Raw genomic sequence first — 9,528 nt, 5'->3', positions numbered from 1 at the left:
GCAGCCAGGCCAAACCTGAGTGACGCTGAAATCCCAGGCACCAGGTCGCAACACCCAGAGCAGGGAGCTAGGCCAAGCCCTGTGGGACAGAAACTGCTGCTGCAGGCTGAGCACAGGGTGGGCTTGCTCTCCAACCCCCTCGTCTAGGCCTCCCATCCATACTGTGCCAAGAGAAATATATGTTTGACTAGGCTGGGGCCCGGTGTTGGGTTAATCCAGCCTTGGATGTGGTGACCCATCTGGAGCCTTCCCACAACCCACTGGTGGGTTGGGACCCACTGTTAGGGAAACACTGCATACGGGGTAAACTGAGAGAGGCTTTGTCTAGAACCTCAGTGATTATCTGCAGTCTCAGAAATAGTGGTCTTATCTTCGCAATCAACTTGATCCTCCATCAAACACCTTCAGACAGGACTTGATCTCCAGTGGGAATATTAGAACATTGGTGAGTGATGCATATTTTATTAGCGTCCTTGTGCTGCTTCACACAATGCACAACCTGTGGAACTCATTGCCTGGTGATGTTGTGATGGCCAAAAGCATAACTGGGTTCAAAAAAGAATTAGATAGGTTCATGTAGGGTAGGTCCATCAATGGCTATTAGCCAAGATTGCTAAGCCTCTGACTGCCAGAAGCTGGGACTGGATGACAGGAGATGGATCATTTGATAATTACATTGTTCCGTTCATTCCCTCTGAAGCATCTGGCATTGGCCACTGTCAGAAGACAGGATACTGGATTAGATGGACCATTGGTCTGACCTAGTATGGCCATTCTTATGATCTTATGCTTCAGCAATACTGCCATTGCTCCTGGCTTTCTCTTTCACTGCATATAAATAAGAAATCTGATTTGTGTTCTATTTAACTTATTCCTAAATAAGAAATCTCATTCATTTGGAGAATATGAGCTTCAAATGCTTTACTGAGATTTTCTTGTCTGCTTTGGTAACAAATATGCTACCTGTGCTCAGGACCATGTCTTCCATCAACCAAATAAAATGTGTTCTGTTCATTTGACTTTTGTGTATAATAAAACACTTCAAATGAAAGTGTCTCACTGGTGACTAAGCATGCCAACCTTTCATTTTTAAAGTCCTCCATTCAAATGCTGGCTCTGGCTCAAAATAAAAATATAACCTGTAGTTTTATACTGCTCCGTGATGGACATATATCCAAATCAGCAAGCCACCCCACTATGTCTGATATCAGAGACTCAGTACTAGATTACTGCATGTCAGGCTTGAAGTTCATTGGTAGAAATGTGTGGGGAAACTTGTACAGGACTGTTCCTGATGATCTGGGGAAAGGGGTAAACAGTGAGGTGGCAAAGTCTGCAGAGGATACAAAATTACTCAAGGTAGTTAAGTCCAAAGCAGACTCCAAAGAGTTACAAAGGGGTCTCAAAACTGGGCAACCAAATGGCAGATGAAATTCAGTGATCATAAACGCGAATTAATGCACTTTGGAAAACATAATCCCAACTGTATATACAAACTGATGGGATTTAAATTAGTGATTACCATTCAAGAAACAAATGTTGGAGTCATTGTGGATAATTCTCTGAAAACATCTGCTCAATGTGCAGCAACAAAGCTAACAAAATGTTAGGAATCATTAGGAATGGGATAGATAATAAGACAGAAAATATCATATTGCCTCTATATAAATCAATGGTACCTCCACACCTTGCGTACTGCATTCAATTCTAGTTGCCTCATCTCAAAAAAGATATATTAGAATTGGAAAATGTACAGAGAAGGACAACACAGATGATTAAGGATATGGAACAGCTTTCACATGAGGAAAGATTAAAAAGATTGGGAGTGTTCATCTTGGAAAAGAGATTGGTTTGGAATTATATAATGCTATAGTGAACAAATCCTTTACATTTTAAGTGGTGTCTTATGTACAACTTTAGAAACCACAGTTCTTCAGTTCAGAAAGGTGATGTGTGCGCTTTTCGGGACAGGGACCATATTTTTGTTGTGTGGGGGTGTATATAGGGTCTATGGGGATCTCTAATTGCTACTACTATTTCTATGGGACCAGATTGTGAACCCTTAGTCACTTTAGTGAGAAGTTACTTACATGAGTAGTCCCAGTGAAGCCAGTGCTCACCAACAGGAGTCAGGGGCTTATCATCTGGCCCCTAATAAATAATAATAATTATTATAGTAATAAATTCTTGCTATATTTAGTTTTTCTAATACTTGTAATGTGCTCAGCTACTATGGTGATCTGTGGTATGAAATACAGATATGTTAGATTTTAAAATTAGATAATAATAGTATCAACTATTTAACTATTAACTATTCCCCAACTATTTTGGGGAATTCATGCTTTGAATGATCCACCTCTCCATCCTTTAAAATTGCATATGCCTTTTACAATCTCTATTGGTCAAGCCATTTCATTTGTTGTATATGCAGCTAAATATTAATGGCGACATCATCCAACATTGCTCCATCACTGGATGAGAACCCAGGCAGAAAGACAGATGAGACTTTCCTTTGTGACATTCCCATCTACAGATAGGTATGAATAGGTAGAACTAACCTTTTGTAATACCCACAATTTTCTGTAGTTCTAATTTTTATTGTGCCTGCTGCATGAAAGATGATAAGACTTATTCATAGAATTCACACTCCAGTGGTTTGATAAATATATAACAGGCTGAAAAGGTGTTTTTGGTGCAGTGCCAGTTATTCATCAGGTCTCAGTTTTCCTTGCATTTGGTTCTGAGGGTTTTTATTATTATTATTATTAGACATTTTTGGCTGACTTCTTTGATCCTTTCCCTACCAATAGCCACAAAGAAAAATAGTGCTTGGGACAAGTAAAACTAAATGTGGCATGACAAAAAATATGTTTATATACTTTTATTATATTATCTCTTATTCCCTATCTGACAAATGAGAAGGAGAGAATATTGTAAAGCGATATTCTATACCAAGCGCAATGCTTATCAGTTATTTTCCTTTGACCTTCTGCCTTAGAAAATTCATTCACTTGAGCTGTTCACACAGAGAACATTAGGGAAAAAATAATGTTAGCACTAGTGAATATAATCTCTGCTGGAAAGCCGGGCAATTATTCAAAGGTCTAATCTCATCTCTTCTTTCATTTTTATATGGCAAGCCTACATTTAAAAGCACTAGATATACCATGCTACTGCCTTGCACCTTCAAGCCACAGTAAATAAATGATGCTAAGTGCCACCAAGAGTGAAAGAGCTTATAATGAGAAGTGTGAGTCGACATGTGCCCCATTCATCATTCTGTTCAGTCCTATATTGGGGCTCTTTTTATCAGCAGTATTCGTAGCAATGTCATCACCTCTGGTATAAATCTTCTGTCAGTGTCTGTCGTCCTGATGCCCTATTAAACTCATGCTCTCACATAATCACTGAATGACCTTTGGATGTCTTTCATTAACCTCTGACCTGAACCCCGCTGGCAGCTTGTTGCCAGGTAAATCTGTAACATGACATTTGCTTATGTATCTACATTTATCCTTGTTTAATATTTGGGCCTTTCAACATTTTTGTTCTGAAGCTAAGATATAGTTGGGACCGCAGAGAACGGTGGGTGTTTTTCTCGGATCTAAAGCTTTGAAACAAAATATGTTCAGTTACAACATGACCTAAGTGTCCACTAATAGCTTTTCTGACATTTTCTACTGGTGGTTACTGAATCCTATTAATCCTATTAATTGTAAATTGAAGCAAGGTTTTAGTCTCACAAATAATATGCTCTTTTCTGACAAAAATTCATTTTCTTTCAAATATTTTTCTCTTGCTGCGTTCTGCTAATGAGACTCGGAACTGATTAATTAAAACTAAATTGTGCAGCTGTGACACAGCTCAGCCTAAAAGTTCTGGCTTTGGAGAGGATGCCATTTGCACAGTTCAGTGATTTTAAAGGAGAAAAGTTTTGATCTACCAAACTCAGCATGGACTTGTAGCCGGGAACTCCTGAGTGCTCCTCTTGACTCTTCCTTTTTTTTCTTTTTTTTCTTTTTCTTCTGCAAAGCCCTGGAAAGTTGTTTGCTTTTTCTGTGTCTCAGTTACCCCATTAGTAACATGGGGTGTTGTAAAAACTAGTTACAGTGAAATTCTGCTTGATAAAGTGACTTCATAAACATGGAATCTACATACTCAGCAGATCTCCTCCCTCTGTGTATTCAGATAAAGCTCATTTTTGTCAGCATGTAACTACTTTTTATTCCTACTAAGCAGGGGTGGCTCTAGCAATTTCGCCGCCCCAAGCACGGCGGCACGCCGCAGGGGGCACTCTGGCGGTCGCCGGTCCCGTGGCTCCGGTGGACCTCCTTTAGACGTGCCTGCGGAGGGTCCGCTGGTCCCGCGGCTCCGGTGGAGCATCCGCAGGGATGCCTGCGGGAGGTCCACCGGAGCCGCGGGACCAGCGGACCCTCCACAGGCACACCTGCGGGAGGTCCACCGGAGCCGCCTGCCGCCCTCCCGGCAACCGGCGGAGCGCCCCCCGCGGCATGCTGCCCCAAGCATGCGCTTGGCATGCTGGGGCCTGGAGCCAGCCCTGCTACTAAGCCCATAGAACTGAGCCAGATAAGAGTGAGGTGGGTTACCTATGCCAATGGGAGAACCCCTCCTGTCAGGGTAGGTAGTATCTACTCTGAAGCGCTACAGTGACATGATTTAAGCGTAGACATACCGTTAGGCCCAGACCCTCAAAAGACATGGGGTAAAAATCTGTCTGGGGATTGGTCCTGCTTTGAGCAGGGGGTTGGACTAGATGATCTCCTGAGGTCCCTTCCAACCCTGATATTCTGTGACTCTGTGACATTTAAGTGTCTCATTGAAAGCAATTAAGTTAGAGTTATGTGTCTAAATACCTTTGAGGATATAGGTCTACGTTCCTAGCAGTTACATCTCTGTGAACCATAGAACAAAGGTACTCCCACCAGCTTGCCTCCTGCAGGGGTGGAGGTGAGTGGCTATACTATGTGACTGTCTGGAAAGCAGGATAATTATAGCCCCATGTGGCTGTGGGTGACTTTGGCACTGGCTAACCGTAACTGAGAGTGGTATTGGGAAACATTTTTTAGCTGTAGTTTCTCTGTGGGGATGTGGAAGAGAGGGACTGGCTATTGCAGCAGAATCAATGGGAATAGAAGACATGGAGTATGGGGAAAGTGAGAGAAGTCATATGTAGGGAAAGGGAGTTTTGCCTGAAGGTCCATCCACAAGTCAATTCTACTCCTGATATACTCTTTTGAAAGTCGATGGAACAAAAACAGGGTTAATAACTGGCCAAAGCAAATTCATTTAAAAATTGGAATGAAATATTCTTAGAATGTCTTTTGTATTTTCTGCTGAGGATAAGGCTGTGAATCATCCTTTGAGGAACACCAGCACAACAAAATAAGGAGACTACCAACACTATAAGGTTATAGTAATTTTCTCCCTCCCCCCACAGCTTTCAAAGGCACCTCTCACTATAAGAGCCTAGCAGGTTTCAATGGTTATAGTTATTTATTATTAATTAGTTTACTGCCAGCAATGTGCCCTAAACTATGAAAAGCAGCAAAGAGTCCTGTGGCACCTTATAGACTAACAGACGTATTGGAGCATGAGCTTTCGTGGGTGAATACCCACTTCGTCGACATGCATGAGCTTTCATGGGTGAATACCCACTTCATCGACATGCATCAGACGAAGTGGGTATTCACCCACGAAAACTCATGCTCCAATACGTCTGTTAGTCTATAAGGTGCCACAGGACTTTTTGCTGCTTTTACAGATCCAGACTAACACGGCTACTCCTCTCATACTGAACTATGTAATGCACACAAAATGAGAAGGTCCATGTTATGAGGGTTTTACAGTCTAGAAGGTTAAAGGGACATAACCATACTTTTTCTGCATTTTTCTCGCTGTTTGTACTACACTCCCATCATGCAAACAATTTATGTTGTTTTGTATTTTAGTGTGAGGATCTCTACTCACAGGTAGAGGGTACGTCTCACTTCAACTCATGACCATGCACCATCAAGATGTTGGAAGAGTCAGGGGTTAGGGTGGGGGAAGATGATTGATGATGGTTTTTCTCTAGTTTATGGTATCAGTAACTAGTATTACACAAGAAATGGTCCTTAAACATTAGAGGCTAATGGGTTCTCTTTTGCCTGGTGGAGCCAAAGGACCTCACTACTGTTGTGGCTTTTTTGTCTGCCCTTCTCTGTGTATTCATCATTTCTATATTCTTTCTCCTTTCCACCCATGCTTGGATATTTTTCATTTCACACAGGGTCAAAAGTCTAGTTATAATATTCTGTACATAATAAAATGTCTGAAACAAATTATTTAGATACAGAGAGCAATTAATGAATTGTGGTTGCAGACAGACAGACTTTTGTCAGCAGACTAACAACAGCAAAAAGCCTAGTTCCCTAACAATCAGCTAAAGGAACAACTCTGTTAATGCTCTGTTATGCAAGAGCCTCTTAATACTAACTGGCAAGAGAGTGAAGCGGGGTTAAAGGAATCTCCTGAGTCTGGCATGTATACTCTAGTTCACCAAAGAATGGTCATGTTAGGTCTCCAGTGAAAGCTGGCATCACACTGGTCATCAATATCATTGTGAAATGTATGCATAGATACAGTGTAAGGAGTTATATACATATTATTGAAAATATGTTCTTCAAGTCTGTGTCTGGGGAGTTCATGACCTGCAAAGGTAAAAAAACAGGTTTTCTGTTAGACAAGAGATGTTTATTCCTCTATCTGTTTACATGTACATTGAATATTGTCTTGTTCACAGTGGGTCACCTATCACCAATCTGAAGTGAATGAAAATGAAGGATTGTGAGAACTTCAAGAAAAAAAATAACAGGAAGAGAAAAGCTGGGGGAATCCTATCTGGCTGTACACATCAAAGGTTTCAATTATCTAATTTGTACATCCCCATCTGAGATCCTAGATAAGTACTCAGGTAGCTAACCTGAGTCAGCGCCCATACCTCCATGGCCACACTAGTTTTAGTGGGCTAGTTCATACACAGTTAGCCTATGTACATTTACCAGAGCTGAGAATTTCAACTCCCAGCTGCAGTGTAGTTGTACCTGGAGTGGAGCAGAAGGGCCTTTTGGAAGAAGCATATTTTAAGGAGGAACTTGAAAGGCGGTGGATGCATGGCTCCGGGGAGGCCTGATCCCTTTGAGGTCAATGGAAAGACACCTATTGACTTTAATGGGCTTTTGATCAAGCTCTGGAGGACTGAACATGTCCCAGTGACTGAGAAGAAGGCTTGAAGAGGAGAGCAGCAGAAAGTCACAAATGGATGGTTAGTAATGAGGTGCACAGTGAGCAGCTGAGGACATTAATGGGAATAAAGAATTCATATTTCCATACATGACTATTAGTTTTCTGCAAATGTTTTTTGAAATGTAAAGAGTGATTTTCACCCTCCAAAATCATCTTGGAAATCCTCCTGTGTGTAATCTTGCAAATGCTGGAGACAACCCACTGTCAGCAAATGTTGTTAGATGGTCAAAGTGGCAGAGAAACATGCTGTCTCAAATTATTTTGGGGGCACCAACCAGAGGGCAAGCCAAGAACACTGCACCAACATTGTAGCTTTTCTAGGAGAGGCATTGCCAGCCTCAATAGGGAGAGCTGGATAATTTATAGGTTAACATTTTCTTTTTATGTGAATAGCATTTTTTCTCATTTATAGTTAATTACATTAAGCATGCATTGGGAGCAAGGGAGGAAAGTCTTTCAAAGACAATCTAAATGATTACTAATTTGAATAAAGCAAAAGAAAATTCTAAAAGATGTAGCTCTGTCATATAGTAAATATGTGCTTGTGTCACCGGGCACATCACTCACCACTGGACTGGTGCCTCCTCCTGGTTACTCTGAGGATTAGCTCAAGCCAACACCCCCTGTCCACAGCTTGCACACCACCTCTCCATCTCTGCATCTGCCTGCTGCCTCAGGTACAGCCACACCCTCTTCATGACTCAGGCCTCAGACTGTGTCATCATCCGTGTTCCCCCCCTTCTGGGAGATTAGCATCTCAGTCCAATAATCTTGCCACTTCCTCAGTGGTGCATGGGACCTGGGCCTGCCCACTACTCCAGGTCCCAACCCAGAGACCCTACAGTTAGCAACCTCTTGCTGCAACTCTTTAACTTCTCCCAATGCTGCTATATTTTCCTGGGCCACTTCCCTATGGCTCCAGCACCTTTTTCAAAGCATGCAACTACCCAATCCCAGCAGCCAGCCATAAGCTCCCTCTTGCTTCCTCTGTCCCTGTGAACAATTTCTCTGTCTAAGGTGCCACAAGACTATCAGCCTGCTAGAAACACAGTCTCCAAGCAACAATTGACTCTGTGCTGCCCTGCAGCTCCTTTTATGTGAGCCTGCTGGGCCCTGATTGGCTGCTTCTTGCAGCCTCTCTCCTATTAGCTGTGACCCATGAAACCTCTCTAGGCCACTTGGAGGACTCACGTTGACTGCCCCCTGCTGAGGTTAACTCTTTTTACACTTGTTTGGGGCCCAGGCCCCATCACACCCTGTGACAAGTGCATGTATCGACAGGAGTTTTAAAGGATCTTACATTAATTATAGCATGAACACAAAAAGATGTAGAGCATATTTACTGATTTAGACTGTTTGTTCTTTTAACAAGTAGCTAATAGACTTTATAAAACAGTGGAGAGTTTTTTCTCCATTTCTTAGGTTTATGTATTTTGCACATATTTCCAGTCCCAGGCTCACACACAGGATTAGTTAAGGTAAATTGCAAAGCAAAGATGAACAATGAGTAAACTACTAACTTTTTTAATACCTTTTTTTTTTCTCCCTCTTTGAAATCCTCTTGACACTTCCTGGTTTGCTGAACATATTTCAGACTGATTCTGTTGCTCAATCTACACACAAAAGTTGCTCTGGTTTTACTCAACTCAGTTTAAAAACCAATGTATTTAAACAAGAGCATAGTCCTGTGTGGACGCTCTTATGTCAGTTTATACCTGGCTTATAGCAGTTTAGTTTGTGTTGATAAATGTAAATCGATTTGCCTTAAATCAGTATAACTTGAGTGTGCAGTCAAGGCCTATGATATTAAAAATGCCATGGATGGCATGGGTTACAATGAGACGCTGGTGTTTGTGATGGCATATTCTGGGATGTCTGCAGTCAGGTACGAAGCACCAAGAGAACTTCAGAGAGGGAAGTGGGGGACTCTTTTCTAAAAGTTAGTTAAAACATATTTCTGTGCCAAATGTCCTCCAGAGTCTGATTTGTGGGGACACTCAAAACAGAAATCTAGTTTTTAATTCTATTTTCATTTTACTCTGCAATTCACCTTTAAGCCACAGCAAGAGCGGCAGCCTGAGGAACCTTGGTTCAGGTCTCCTTTCCCAGTAATTAAAGCTGAAATCACCCCATCTGGATCAGGTGGTACAGCCCCCAGAGCCACTCAGGCATCCTGGGCCTTCTCCAGTCCCAGATAGCTAACTGTGAGTTGGTATCTGGGGA

General features: G+C 42.0%; 1 long non-coding RNA gene across 1 annotated transcript; it reads left to right on the top strand.

The window, feature by feature from the left end:
- Nucleotides 1-10: 10 nt before the first annotated feature.
- On the top strand, nt 11-7,269 carry LOC120374931. Its single transcript, XR_005586347.1, has 3 exons — nt 11-445; nt 2,432-2,537; nt 6,803-7,269. It is a non-coding gene; the product is annotated as an uncharacterized LOC120374931 (long non-coding RNA).
- The last annotated feature ends 2,259 nt before the right edge of the window (nt 7,270-9,528 follow it).

The sequence above is a fragment of the Mauremys reevesii genome, linkage group 11 (genome assembly GCF_016161935.1).
Source record: "Mauremys reevesii isolate NIE-2019 linkage group 11, ASM1616193v1, whole genome shotgun sequence".
Lineage (NCBI taxonomy): Eukaryota > Metazoa > Chordata > Testudines > Geoemydidae > Mauremys > Mauremys reevesii.
The sequence above is the reverse complement of the archived record's forward strand: the minus strand, read 5'-3'. Positions and strand labels throughout refer to the sequence as shown.